Raw genomic sequence first — 15,365 nt, forward strand, 5'->3', positions numbered from 1 at the left:
TTCAGCTCACTCGCCCCCATTAAATTATTAAACTAACCTTTCCTATCTTGTTCTATCTTATCCCTAACCTGGACTTGAACTTCAGACCTTTCCCATCTAAGGTCAGCTCTCAAACCGCATGGCCACCAGACACTACGGCTGACAGAAACTTTTTTTTTGGGCTTTTATGTCTTAGAATTCTAGATTCATGGTTAAAAAAACTTTGCACAACCAACAACAAATGGAAAGAGTGAGATTTGAATGCCCCACTCCCACTTACCAAGGACACATTCTCTAAACAGTCAGCCAACCCCCAAAAATGCCCAGTCCTTTATCCTATGTTACACGTCGGTGCCAAACAAGCAAAATCTTCAATTTGTTCCCTGTCACACACTCTTTATTTGGGCTTCACCGTTCTGTCGTGTTTCTGGATGACCCTTCAATGGGGTTTTCCCATTATAAAGCTCTGTCACACCAGCACCTGTACACTTCGACCACTCGACAGAGTTTCAATATCTCCAGATCCCCAGCTTTCTGGAAATTGTTCCAGAGACACTCCATTGCATCTTTGTTCTGGTTGGGTTTATACTAAGTCACCAACTCTCACCACTGGGTTTAAAATTATACACCGTGCTTCATTGAAAACATCAAACATTTCACAAAGAAGCAACAACCTGCTCTCCCGAGGTTGGAACCCAGCTCCGGACTCCTTCAATACGAAAAGTTCAGCTTTTATTCACCCGCCTTTCCTCACACTCGAATACCGATATTCTGCACCTCTCCTGCATTGTTCGAAGCCCCCCTCCCTCGATCTGGACTCTACCCAGTCCCTCCAGCTGGACGGGCCTTTGTTTCCCACCCTGCCCGCTCCCTATCCCTTCCCTGGGTTGGGTTGTTTGTGGAGGTTGGACTCTGAACATCTCCAATCCCTTAAACACCTTCACTGACAGACTTTCTTTGAGCAGAAGGGAGGGAGCTTTGAACCATGGCCTGTCTCTGAGATGGGCCTCAGCTTTACCCGACTGATTTGATGGATGTTGTTACTCTGCCACATGACAAGAAAAACACAACTCCACACCCAGAATTAGGGCAGAGAATCCTTTCACTTTCCCAACCTCCAATTTTAAGCCCTGAACTTCCATCAACCAGTTCTCTCCCTCCCCCTGCCCCCGCTCCATCCAGGTCCCATTTTACTGCAGTTTTTACATTACAAACACTCCAAGGCTGGGGTCCAGCGGTCACTGGGTGCTCTCAGGTACCTGGTCCCAATGGCCATTATCCATAGCAGGACCCTGGACAATGAGTAGCCGCAGTCAATGGAGGAGCTCCAATCTTAGCCCAGTCATATCCACACATCCCTACACTTTCAGTAGGGGTCATGGGTCACAGGTGGGGGGGGGAATTTCCTCCCTCATAGGGAACTCTGGGTCGTTGTAACCCCTTCACTTCTGCTCTGGTCCAGATCAGCACAGACTGGGGGCCAATGCTGGGGACCAATGCTGGGGCCCATGCTGGGGACCCATGCTGGGGGCCAATGCTGGGGCCCAATGCTGGGGCCAATGCTGGGGCCAATGCTGGGACCCAATGCTGGGGCCCAATGCTGGGGACCAATGCTGGGGCCAATGCTGGAGCCCAATGCTGGAGACCAATGCTGGGACCAATGCTGGGACCAATGCTGGGGCCCAATGCTGGGACCAATGCTGGGATCCAATGCTGGAGACCAATGCTGGGACCAATGCTGGGGACCCATGCTGGGGGCCAATGCTGGGCCCAATGCTGGGGACCAATGCTGGGGCCAATGCTGGAGCCCAATGCTGGAGACCAATGCTGGGACCAATGCTGGGACCAATGCTGGGGCCCAATGCTGGGACCAATGCTGGGGTCCAATGCTGGAGACCAATGCTGGGACCAATGCTGGGACCAATGCTGGGGTCCAATGCTGGGGTCCAATGCTGGAGACCAATGCTGGGACCAATGCTGGGACCAATGCTGGAGACCAATGCTGGGACCAATGCTGGGACCCATGCTGGGGACCCATGCTGGGGGCCAATGCTGGGGCCCAATGCTGGGGCCAATGCTGGGGCCAATGCTGGGACCCAATGCTGGGGCCCAATGCTGAGGCCCAATGCTGGGGCCAATGCTGGAGCCCAATGCTGGAGACCAATGCTGGGACCAATGCTGGGACCAATGCTGGGGCCCAATGCTGGAGACCAATGCTGGGACCAATGCTGGGGTCCAATGCTGGGGACCAATGCTGGGACCAATGCTGGGGACCAATGCTGGGGACCAATGCTGGGACCAATGCTGGGGACCAATGCTGGGACCAATGCTGGGGTCCAATGCTGGGGACCAATGCTGGGACCAATGCTGGGGACCAATGCTGGGACCAATGCTGGGGACCAATGCTGGAGACCAATGCTGGGACCAATGCTGGGGACCAATGCTGGAGACCAATGCTGGGACCAATGCTGGGGACCAATGCTGGGACCAATGCTGGGGACCAATGCTGGGACCAATGCTGGAGACCAATGCTGGAGACCAATGCTGGGACCAATGCTGGGGTCTAATGCTGGGACCAATGCTGGGGTCTAATGCTGGGACCTGCCCGCCCTGTGGGGCTCACAACACTTGAACCTTGAGCTGTTGGCCTCCTTTCATTCGCTGTATCATCGTATGATACAGCCATTCGGCCCATCGTGCCTGTGCCAGCTCTTTGCAATTAGTCCCATTCTCGTTCCCCAGAGCCTCACAGATGTTTTCCCCTTCAAGTATTTGTCCAATTCCCTTTTGAAAGTTATTATTGAATCTGCTTCCTCCGCCCCTTCAGGCAGCGCATTCCCAACGAACTCCAGTAAAACATGAAAGTTTTATTTCACGCATCTTAACTGGACAGGACTTTCACACCAGGGATTCTCCCCACTCACCACAGAACGACTTGATCAGATTCACAGACCTGGGCATGGTTTTTGCTTACAAGCTTGAGACTTCCATCCAAATGAGGAGAGGTTGAGAATAGTGACAGTTCCCGTCTGACACACTGATAGTGAACGCTGTGGGGACACTCCAATCACTGAGTGCGTGAGGTTCCAACCTTCTGTCTGACCGGTCCTGGTGTGGGTCAGAGCCCTCGACTCCCAGCTCCTCACATGGCCACTTCCAACTCTCCTGCTCTTTGCAAACTGTCCCATCGTGGCCTGGTGTGCTCACTCCTCCTTGTGCCTTCGCTCCTCCTCCGGGAAGGTCCTCGCTCACCTTTCGGATTTCGCAAGGATAACGGAGAACAACTTACGCATCAGGTTCTGATGAAGGGTCTCGCCCGAAATAGCGAACTGACCCCCCTCCCACACCTCTCTCTGATGCGGATTGTGCCACATCCTCGGTCTGTGTTTCAGATTTCCAGCACTCACTCCCTCTGCCTCTGTTATACACCCGGAATCTGCCGAGCCCCAGGTTTTACTGGAGGTGATACCTTTCACTTCTAGCCCCAATCCATGGTCTGTGATACCAAGTGACTGTAAACTATAACCGAACCCATGGTCCCACTTGGGTCTGTCACTGAAGGACGCACCAGTACAGCCCTGGGACGGTGCTCCAGTCACAAGAGCTGCCAACAGCTTCCACCCTCACTCTCAGCATTCTGCAAATAAAAGAAACGTTTTTCTATCTTGTCAATTTCTGAGGAAGGTTCGTTCATATTTTCGGGAGTGGAGAATTGTTTCAGGCTCCATTTCAGATTTCATTCCCTGCCATCTCCCACCTCCCCCCAAACCATTGGCCCGTTTCTTGGCTCCGGTTGAGAAGACCCAGCCTGGCATTCATGGCCCTGTTAAAAGATTTCACCGCCTGGACCCAACTTTCAGTGAGAGAAAGTCTGGTGCTGATTGTCTGAGTGTCCGAAAAAGACATCTCTCAAGTTCTGGCATGGACAGTGGAAGGTGATGAAGCATCTGAAGGTGGTTGGGTCAAGCAGCATCTGTGCAGAGAGGAAGGCAGGGTTCGTGTAGAATCATCATAGAATCAGAATGGTTCCAGCACGGAAGGAGGCCATTCAGCCCATCGAGTCTGTGCCGGCTCTCTGCAAGAGCAATCCAGCAAGTCCCACTCCCCTGCCCTATCCCCGTAGCCCCGCAAATTTATTTCCCTTCAAGTACTTATCCAATTCCCATTTGAAGGCCATGATTGAATCTGCCTCCACCACCCTCTCGGGCAGTGCATTCCAGATCACAACTCCTCGCTGTGCAAAAAAGTTTTTTCCCATGTCGCCTTTGGTTCTTTTGCCAATCACCTTAAACCGATCTCCTCTGGTTCTTGACCCTTCCACCAATGGGAACAGTTTCTATCGACTCTGTCCAGACCCTTCATGATTTTGAACACTTCGATCAAATCTCCTCGCAACCTTGTCTGCTCTGTGGAGAACAACCCCAGCTTCTCCAGTCTATTCACCTAACTGAAGTCCCTCATCCCTTGAACCATTCCAGTAGATCTCTTCTGCATCCTCTCTTCGACCTTCACATTCTTCCTGAAGTGCGGCGCCCAGAACCGGACACAATACTCAAATTGTGGCCGAACCAGTGTTTTATAAAGGTTCATCATAACCTCTTTGCTTTTGTACTCTATGCCTCTATTTATGAATTGTAAACAATTTTACAACACCAAGTTATAGTCCAGCAATTTTATTTTAAATTCACAAGCTTTCGGAGGCTTCCTCCTTCGTCAGGTAAATGTTCAGGAGCTACTTGAAGCCTACGCATTTATACATATAGAACAATACATGGTGTTTACAGACTGCCCCTGCAACTGCCCGTTGCCAAGGCAATCACCGTGTTCAGACAGAGAGGTGTCACCTGCAGAACCCCCGAATACACATTCAACAAAAAAACAAACAGGAAAAAAAAAACAGAGAGAGGCAGAAACATCCGGAAGGCAGAGAAAGCCAGCAAATGACCCATTATATTAAAAACAGATAACATTTGTTCGCTGGTGGGGTAACGTGTAGCGTGACATGAACCCAAGATCCCGGTTGAGGCCGTCCTCATGGGTGCGGAACTTGGCTATCAATTTCTGCTCGACGATTTTGCGTTGTCGTGTGTCTCGAAGGCCGCCTTGGAGTACGCTTACCCGAAGGTCGGTGGCTGAATGTCCATGACTGCTGAAGTGTTCCCCGACTGGGAGGGAACCCTCCTGTTTGGCGATTGTTGCGCGGTGTCCGTTCATCCGTTGTCGCAGCGTGAAGCCCAGGATCCCGTATGAAGCCCAGGATCCCGTATGCTTTCTTGTCTGCTTTCTCAACCTTCCCTGCCCTGGATAATCTTTCATCAGAGCATTCCACCTGAAAGGTGAACCCTGCCTTCCTCCCTCCACAGATGCTGCCTGACCTGCTGAGTGTTTCCAGCATTTGCTGTTTTATTTCACATTTCCAGTCTTTTGCTTTTTGTTTTCTGGTTGGGTGGACGATGGTGTTTGGAGGAGCCCCTGCAGAAGTGTCACAAAAACATAAGAAATAGGAGCAGGAGTAGGCCATCCGGCCCCTCGAGCCTGCTCCGCCATTCAATGTGATCATGGCTGATCTTCCACCTCAACTCCACTTTCCTGCCCGATCCCCATAGCCTTGATTCTCTTAGTGTCCAAAAATCTATCGGTCCCGCACCTCCGACTGGTATGATTCTCACCCTTGACGAGTTTTCCCTTTGATTTATTTTGCAGTGGCTCATTAGTTGGTAATTACCACGTGTATAATGTACACACAGGGGATTGCTACCAGACTGCAATAGGCAGTGAAATTAAACCTGACAATGACAGTGGTTCAAGGCCCCAGGGTAATCATTACACAAATCCTGCATTTGTCACCAGCAAAAGAGACGGAGAAAGAAAGAAAAGGAGAGAAAGGAGCAAAGAAAAAAAGTGGGATGGAAGGAATCCAGAAGTTTGAATGACTGATAAGTTTCTCAAACTGTGTTTGGTGTTTACAATTCGAGCAGAGCTTGAAGCTGCCTCAACACACTCTCCACCAGATGTCAGTGCATTCTGCCGTTCACCTTCTCTCACACAGTCTTCACACACTTGCTCCCTCCAACTCACTGATCAGCCTCTGATTGTTGAAAATGACTATTCTCGATAAGCCACCATTTGCATCCTTTTTTAATACTGGTCCCTTATCCTCATCAATCTCTGTGGTTTTCTCTTATTTTCATCCACATATTTAATTCTTTTATTCTCCCCCTCCCCACAACCAACACATTTATTAAGATCAATTAATATTTAACCCCTTCATCTCCGCCCCACCAACTCACCTTCCATCTTGGTTTTCCTGTGAAACATTCTCCACAGACGCACTTTACAGCGATTTCTCCTCTTCTAACTGCACTTCTTCACTTCTCTTTCCGCCTTCGGCCTCTTGTTCCTGTAATTCTTTTCTCTACAAATACTTCTGGTATTTGGGATTCCTCCTCCTCACACTCTTCTTCCACAACACACTTAGAGCGAGCTGGACCGCTCTGCACTTGCACAGTCCTCAGCTCCACAATTATAGGCAAAGTGCCCTGAACCTGCACAATTCGAGCAAAATAAAGCCAGGGGGAAATCCTTAAACCCAGGGTCATGATCAAAGTCGTAACAATCCACCTTGACTTGATTACCCTGTAACACCTGAAAATATCCATAACTCTCCTGCTCCTATCCTATCCCACACTGCCCTCCTTGCCCAGCAGCCCCACCCTTGCTCACCTACGTTGATCCCCAAACACCTCAGATGTAAAATTCTTATTTTTGCCTTGAAATCTCTCTGTAGCCGTGCCCTCTCCCATCTCTGTAACTTTCTTCAACTCCACAAACTCTCTCCCCTGAACTCTCCATTCCTCTCATTCGGGCCTCTTGTGCATCCTCCCTCTCTTCACCCCACCTCCTGGGCTCCAATCTTTGGAATTCCCTTCCTAAAAGCCTCTGCTTCTCCACCTCTCTCTTCTTATTCAAGACCCTCTTTAAAGGTCACCTCTGACCAAGGTATTGGTCGCCTATCCTGGTATCTCCTTCTTTGGATAGGTGTCTATTTGTTCCCTTGTGCCTACGAGAATCTACGTGAAAGGTGGTAAATAAATGGAAGTTGTTGTTATAAGATTCTCAAAATTCACAGATCCCCTAAAACCCGGAGAAAAACCCTAAAGAAAAGGACTTTGGACTCTTTTCTAACCATTTCAGGGTGACTCACACTCGCGCCACACCAGGAAGCATCAACCAGGGAAAAGTACTTTTTGAGGAATCCACGTCCTTTAAGGGACTCGCTTCCTCGTAGGGGCGACTGTAAGAATTCTGGGAATTCACCTTTTCCCTGAGTATGGAAAAACTTTGGCCATTGACTGAAATCCTAAGATGGAAGGATAGGTGCGAGGTCACCAGACCAATCCACAACACACACACGGAATGTGGGAGAATTACTGCTTCAGACATGTCTCTGTTTTAATGCAAAACCAACAGCAGGTGGTCAACATTCACTGTCATTGAAAGAGGCAACAGCTCCAGACATGGTGGGGCCAGGTCTTTGTTTTAAAGCTAAACTGATCAACACCTAGGATGTTGGATACAAAGGGAAGCCTTGTGTGACAAGGTCTAAGATCGGAATTAACAATGACCCATCGGGAGAAGCAATTGCAACATGATGAGGGACCATCAAAAAGCCATCAAAGATTCTTAAGGACTTTGTAAGAACTGTCTGAACAGACATGAAGTGTTTTTTTTAAAGTGACGAAGACCATTTGTAAGAGAGGGATACACAAGTGGAAACTCGAAACCTCTCTCGCTCGCTCTCTCTCTCTGGCTCTTGCTTGCGCTGGTGTTCTGCTTGTCTTGTTCTGCCTGTCTCTGGAAGGAAGAGCAGCTTCCAGCGAACAACAAGGGAGGGGGCAACAGGAAAGCAATTCGACAGGGAAGATCAGCAGCTCCAGAAGCAGGCCGACACACAAGAAGAAACCAGAGCAACAGTCCCAGTGACCATCAGACACCTCACAGCAACAAGGGCCTTACGAAACAACCAACCGAATATTGCCACCAACCAACCGGGTAATATTGGGCCACCGCGACCAAAGAGAACCAACTCGGGAGAAAACCGAAGATCCGCAAAGTTTCCACTCGACAATCTATTTCTGACTTACCTCTGGGTGAATTACTGTCAAGGTTTCGTTTGGTGAGCATTATCCCTGGTCCTTTAGAGTCCAACTTAGCTCGTACAGTGGGATTGGGAGGGGTGAGGTATCTTTCTACTGTAATTTCCCTCGTGTGTACAGAAGTGTTCCCCATTTTATTAGAGTGTTAAGATTGTTGTGTTGTATTTTCTCTCTTGAATAAAGGTCAAAGTTTCTTGCACCAAAACCAGTTGTCTGCTGCACTTTGTCACAACCGCCAAATTAGTCCAAGGTCCAGAACCCAGGGAGTGGGAGCGATTCGAACCGCTCAGAAGTCAGAGGCGAAGCTGACACACACCACCACCCCCTACATTGTCAATGATTCCACATGGATCATCACAGGTTTTTTTTAACAAACTTCCTTTTATCAAAGTATTCTTTCTCTTGCCTCGTTTCCCTTGTGAGAAAAAGCTTGAACTCCTGAAGCTTCAGTTCTCAGTGAAGTAAAGTCCCTTCTGCCGGCTTCCTCTGCAGAAAAAACAAGCTCGGCTGATCTCGACCTTGTGAAAAAAAGCTCCAACTCTCTGTTTCCCAACGGCAGAACCCACTGCCTGGTTTGAAGCAACACTGAATGAAAGCTGACAGGAACCTTGGTTCCCATTCGTTCAGTCAGAGGGATTGGAGCTGGAGACCTGGAAAATGAAAACGGGGAGGAAGTTTCAAAAAAAATCCAGGAAACCTCAAATCAGTCTCACATTACTGATGAAAGGTCCTCGCCCTGAAACGTTAACTCTGGTTCTCGCTCCACATCTGCTGAGTATTTCCAGCATTTTCTGTGTTTTATTTCAGATTTCCAGCATCTGCAGGATTTTGCTTTTGTCACACATTACCATTCGTCTGTTACAACATCTTTAAAGAAAGTGTCAAATTTCGAGATATGCACACCCAGAATTTACTCGTGTTCAAATTCAGATGTGGGGCTCAATCCCAGAATATTCTGACCGAAAGGCGACAAACTCAACGACAAGTTGCACGTGCTACTTAAAACGACATCGAGTCCTGATTAACTGTTTTGGATGCCCTTGTATTCCCGTGTATATAGGAGATTAAGGGGTGATCTAATTGAGGTGTTTCAGATGATTAAAGGTGTTGACAGGGTAGATAGAGAGAAACTATTTCCTCTGGTGAGCGAGTCCAGAACAAGGGGGCATAACCTTAAATTTAGAGCTGGGCCGTTCAGGGATGATGTCAAAAAGCATTTCTTCACACAAAGGGGAGTGGAAATCTGGAACTCTCTCCCCCAAAAAGCTACTGAGGCTGGGGGTCAACTGAAAATGTCAAAACTGAGATTGATCGATTTCTGTGAGGCAAGGGTATTAAGTGTTACGGAATCAAGGCGGGTAGATGGAGTTAAGATACAGATCAGCCTTGATCTAATTAAATTGCAGAGCAGGTTTGAGGGGCTGAATGTCCAACTCCTGTTCCGATCTTCCTCAGCACCTTGCATCTTTGTAATTCTCTGGGATTCTAATAGCAACGCAGTAATTCGATTCCCCATTGTGAAGTTTTCACTCCCGCATGTGTAAAGGATCAGTGTCGGGAACACAAGGACCTGCAGAGGGGAAAAACGGAGAGAGAGGAGACGATACAGCTTTCAGAAGAGACACGGCCTGGGAGCCTGATCACAAACACTGACCAGACCAGCATGGTTCACCAACCATTCTGACTACTGAAGTCTTAATCTGTGTCAGCCTGAGCAAGCTGATGGCCTTGGGGGGGGGCCGTCTGGAGATGGGAAGGGAACTAATACATACGTCTGAGAAAAAGAGCAGCCATTGCTGGGAGCAATTTTTCCTCAATTGTTTTCATTCTTCTGGTTCTCTGCACATTCCTGTCGCTTTCTAATGTGACAGTAAGGTTACTTGTACTGACAGCAGGTCAGGTAGAGCCTACACATGTTAATATCACTCAAATGTTACAATTACAAGGACTCAGCCTCAATATCTTCATCGCTGGTGGCTGGTGGACACCACAGAAACATTGATCAATGAATTAATTATCCATGTGGCATCTGTGAGCGAGAGAGACAGTTCAGTGCCCAATTACAGGCAGCTTTGGGCTCTGGCCTTACATCCACTAGAAACAGGTCGCCTATATTCCTTTCACTTTGGATGCTCACAGCTGCCAGCAAGAGATTTCCACTCTTCAGTTTGGGCTGGATTGAAAGGGTGATGGGAATCTGGAACTCTCTCCCCTGAAAGACAATTGGAAATTTCAAGACTGAGATCGATAGATTTTTGATAGTTAAGGGTATCAAGAGATATGGAGCAAAGGCAGGTAAACGGAGTTGAGGTATAGATCAGCTATGATCCAATAGAATGGCAGAACAGGCTTGAGGGGCTGAATGGCCTACTCCTGTTCCAATGTGTCTCAAACCACTGTCCCACAACTGAAAGCACTGCATTCCCACCCAGCAGCCTCCCTTGCCAGTGTCCCTTTCTACGACCATTGTCTTGATGGAGACACATTCAGTGTGTCTGTATATAAGTTAAGTCATATGATCAGCAGTTCATTCTTTAAATTCTTGAGGTACAGAGTTCCTTTAAGTACTCAGGTTACACCACAGCCTTTCACAAGACACATTCTGTCAATTTGTCGAACAGAATAGGAATGGTATTTGTTTTTGTATTTCAGATAGAGCAGGATTCAGGCTGTCACAATGACTTGTGCCCTACAGGAGCTGCCTCAGCTCATCATGACTGGCTCAGTGCCATTCTCTCCAAGTAGCTTCAGTAACAAGTCAAGGCACCAAAGTCATTCTCAAAACACACCATATGTCACAATGTGGCATTACTGTGTCCCATTCAATACACCCTGCAAGGATTCTTACGGGAAATAACAGCCTTCTAAAGCATCCTCAGCTCAACCAACTACAGCTGCTTCCTCAATGACCTTCCCTCTGTTTTTTGGTCAGAAGACGGGCTGTCTGCTGATGATTCCACAATATTCAGCTCCATTCATAACTCCTGCGATAATGAAGCAGCCCACACCAGTCTACAGCAGGACCTGGATAACATCCAGGCCTGGGCTGGTGAGTGTCAGATAAGATTCATGCTATGTAAATGGTCATAACCATCTCAAACAATAGAACTGTCAGTCATCTCCCCTTGACATTCCCCTTGACCATCACCAAGTTCCCCCATCATCAACACCACTGACCAGAAGCTGAACTGGACTAGCCATATTAACAACATAGCTACAAAAGCACAGCAGAATCTGGGTTCCCTGCAACGTGGCTCACCTCCTGAGTCCTCAAAGTTCTCCAACATTAAAAAAAGCTCAAGTCAAGAGCATGATGCAATATTCATTACTTGCCAGCTGCAACAACACTCAAGAAGCTCAACACCATCCAGGACAGGACAGATTGCTTCATCAGTGCCCCAGCCAATGGACTGAATATCCACCCTCCCCACCACTGGCCATTACAGTGCGTACAATCTACAGGGTGTACAGCAGCAACTCACCAATGTTACTCCGACACCACCTCCTTCCCCTGCGAGCTCTACCACCGAGCAGCAATGTCGTGGGAACTTCATCACCTTAAAGTTACACGCTATCCCGACCCAGACATATATTGCCATTCCTTCATCGGGATCATTGCTTCAGTATTTTTAAAATTCCTTATCGAACACCAATCTGAGAGCGCCATCACACGGACTGCAGTAATTCAAGGAGGAGGACCACCGCCACCTTCTCAGGGCAACAATGGGTGGGCAGTAAATGTGGCCTTGCCTGTGTTGCCCCCATTCCAAGACCCAAGACAAGTATTTTTTTAAAAATCGCCCAGTGGAGGTTCTGCCTTGCAACTCCCCACATACTAAAGTCCAGATCTTTGTTAGTAGCAGTAAGACTATATTTGATCCACTGATAATTTTTTTCTTTTAAAAAAAGTATAAAAGACAAAAGATAAACATTTTAAGTCATTTCAAAGGCATTGGCACCCAACTGTCTTCTTACATTAAATATCGCTGGTGTTTGCTTCTGTGATCTCCATCAGGGCAACACTATTCTGAGATATTTTTGCCAGTGTATGTTAACAACACCACCTGCACGTTCCCCTCCAAGTCACACACCATCCCGACTTGGAAATATATCGCCGTTCCTTCATTGTCGCTGGGTCAAAATCCTGGAACTCCCTTCCTAACAGCACTGTGGGAGAACCGTCACCACACGGACTGCAGCGGTTCAAGAAGGCGGCTCACCACCACCTTCTCGAGGGCAATTAGGGATGGGCAATAAATGCCGGCCTCGCCAGCGACGCCCACATCCCGTGAACGAATAAAAAAAAACTCAACAACTATATTGCACACAAACCTTTGCACTTGTCCTCAGTGCAAATGACACGTGACTTAGCGGATATTCACAGATAAATTCTGGAGAATTCTAAGATACGCTGAAAGATAGGACTTTGGCATCAACCTTACACTCAGGAGAGATCCATGGCATCAGGTCTCTAACCATGCAGAAGAAAACAGATCAAAGTTCCTTTGCGCTCTGGCAACAGATCTCCTTGGCCCAGCAATAGGGCTTTCTCAAAAGGTTAAACATTGTTCTTGACAGCTCAAGTTATTCATGGAAGGATGATTGCCAAGTCAAATTGATCATGCATGTGCCCATTTATATGTCGGCAGATGTGCCTCCGGGTACCCGTAACATTCACCAGCAAGTTGACTCACTCGGAGACTTTGACAACTTTCTTGATGTCAGGCGCTTAAACTGTATCCCAAAAGTGTTCCTGCCATGAGCTGAATAATACAGATGGAACTTTTATGGGGAACATATTTTAGAGATTGTTTGACTGGCAGAAAGCAAGAACAAAAGAGAGGCCCAACAAAACAGTGAGCAAAAAAAAAAAAGCAATATGGGGCAAACTGAGCAGAGGACAAAGAAAATACAAAGCTCCCTAATTTAATCAAGAGGCACTCACTCCTTTCTCTGGTTGTCCCACTTTCCTCCTCCAGGTTGATCTTTGCTCCTTGTGTCTTTCAGGCATAAGGGCCAGTTGCTCCATGTTAACAAATGCCTCAGATCCCAATCATAGTTTTACTCTCTCCATGCTACCTTTTGTTTTAGAATCCATTGCAAGTCCAGACAATCCACTTTGAACTTGTTTTTACTTATTTGTTCTGAGGACTGTCCATGCTTGGTCGCTCTGAGGCGGTGGTGGTGGGCCCTCTCCTTGAACCACTCCATCCTAGTGGTGATGGTGCTCCACAATATTGTGAGGAAGGGAATTCCAAGATATTGACCCAGCATTGATGAAGGGATGTCATGTGACTTGGATGGGGATTTGGAGATGATGGTGCTCCAATGATATTGTTGTTCCTGTCCTTTTCAGTGGTGGAGGTCACCAGAGGTCATCAAAGTAACCGAGGTGAGTTGCTGCAGAACATCCTGTAGATCATTCATACTGCAGCCCCAGAGCGCTGGTGACAGAGAGGGTGAATATTGAGTCCAGTGGCAGGGGTACCGAAAAAGCAAATTGCTCTGTCCTGGATGGTGTTGAGCTTCTTGAGTGTTGTTGCAGTTGTGCCATCCAGGAGAATGGCAAGTGTGCCATCCTGACGAGCCTTTTTTGTTGGTGGAGAGGCTTTGAAGGGGTCAGGAGGTGAGCCACTTGTCACAGAATATCCAGACTGTGCCCTGCTCTTGTAATCATGGTGTTGATCTGGCTAGTCCAGTTCAGCTTCTTGTTGCTGGTTTCCTCCAAGGTCCAAGGTTCCTGTTAATAGTGACCTCCAATGGTGCTGCTAAATGGCAAGGGGAGATAGATGGCTGACATTCCCTTGCTTGAGATGGTCATTATCTTGCACTCATGTAATGCAAATGTTACCTTACCCATGTCAGCCTGGTTGCTATCCAGGTCTTGCTGTCGGCTGGCATCGGCTGTTTCATTATCAGAGGAATTGTGAATGGAGCTGAACGCTCTGTGGAATCAATGTGGCTTCCTCAAAAGTTAAAATAGAACTCAATATCTTGATTGGTGGTGGGGAATGTGGTAACACATCATAAAATGGCATTCACAAGGTGAGATATCGAATGGATACAACACACAATTAAACACTCTCTGCTCCTTGCTTATAATGTGTTAACCTATCCTAACTGCAACAATGTGACCTTCCCCACATCAGCCGTCCACAAGGAATAGAGTGAAGATTGCCCAGTTTCACTCAGTCCTCTTGCAGTCGGTCAAGATGTCAAGATGTCAAGATGAAGAGACTTCACTTCCATCTGGGTTCACAAATCCTAAAAACGAAAGGACTTATTGTAACTCATATCACCCTCGGCCCTCTTCGGCCATCAAGTTAAGCACAATCCATCCAAACCTGCTAATCCTCAAACCAACTTGGAACAAATCCATTTGGAATTTTAGTCGTGGCAGATTTAATTGGTCAAGTCTCATCGATCCCATCTGGGACTCAGTCTTATGAATTTCACTGGTTTCTATTGAACGTGAAGTCTGTTGGGCTGGTTCGAGCTGTGTACATCCAGCTGAACAGCAAACAAGACCAATTCACTCATTCTGACTTTTTACCAATGATTTATCCACTGTCATGAGGCCACTTTCTGGGAAACGGCGGTTTTGTCAGTATTGCATCTTTAAGGAACATGACAAAATAGCACAAAGCCAGCCTTTAATTTACTGCTGTACCATTCATTCTACAAAAGAACACTTCATCGATTGCCTTAATTAGTTCTTGAATATGGCTGTGCCAATGTTTGTGAAACATCAATAACTGTGGGATAAAAGAAAGCTGGGAATGAGCTGCAAGACAGGAGTTCAAATCAAGCAATGTCACTCTATTAATGTCACTGGAACTCCAAGGTTTTGAATTAACAACTCAAACCTACTGCTGGACTATTGTTTATTAACCTGAGTGTGACACAAGCAGTACAGTTAAATTCAAAAGATGATAGCACCAGAGTCAAACATTTACTTATCGAGTACTCCATCAATTTGAATCTGCTCCAGCAGGCTTCGAGGAAACAAAGAAACAGAAACATTGAAAATAGGAGCAGGAGTGGGCCATTCGGCCCTTCGAGCCTGCTCCGCCATTCAATATGATCATGGCTGATCCTCTATCTCAATACCATATTCCCGCTCACTCCCCATACCCCTTGATGCCTTCTGTGTCTAGAAATCTATCTATCTCCTTCTTAAATACATTCAGTGACTTGGCCTCCACAGCCTTCTGTGGTAGAGAATTCTGC

This window comes from Heptranchias perlo, chromosome 20, assembly GCF_035084215.1.
Source record: "Heptranchias perlo isolate sHepPer1 chromosome 20, sHepPer1.hap1, whole genome shotgun sequence".
Taxonomy (NCBI): domain Eukaryota; kingdom Metazoa; phylum Chordata; class Chondrichthyes; order Hexanchiformes; family Hexanchidae; genus Heptranchias; species Heptranchias perlo.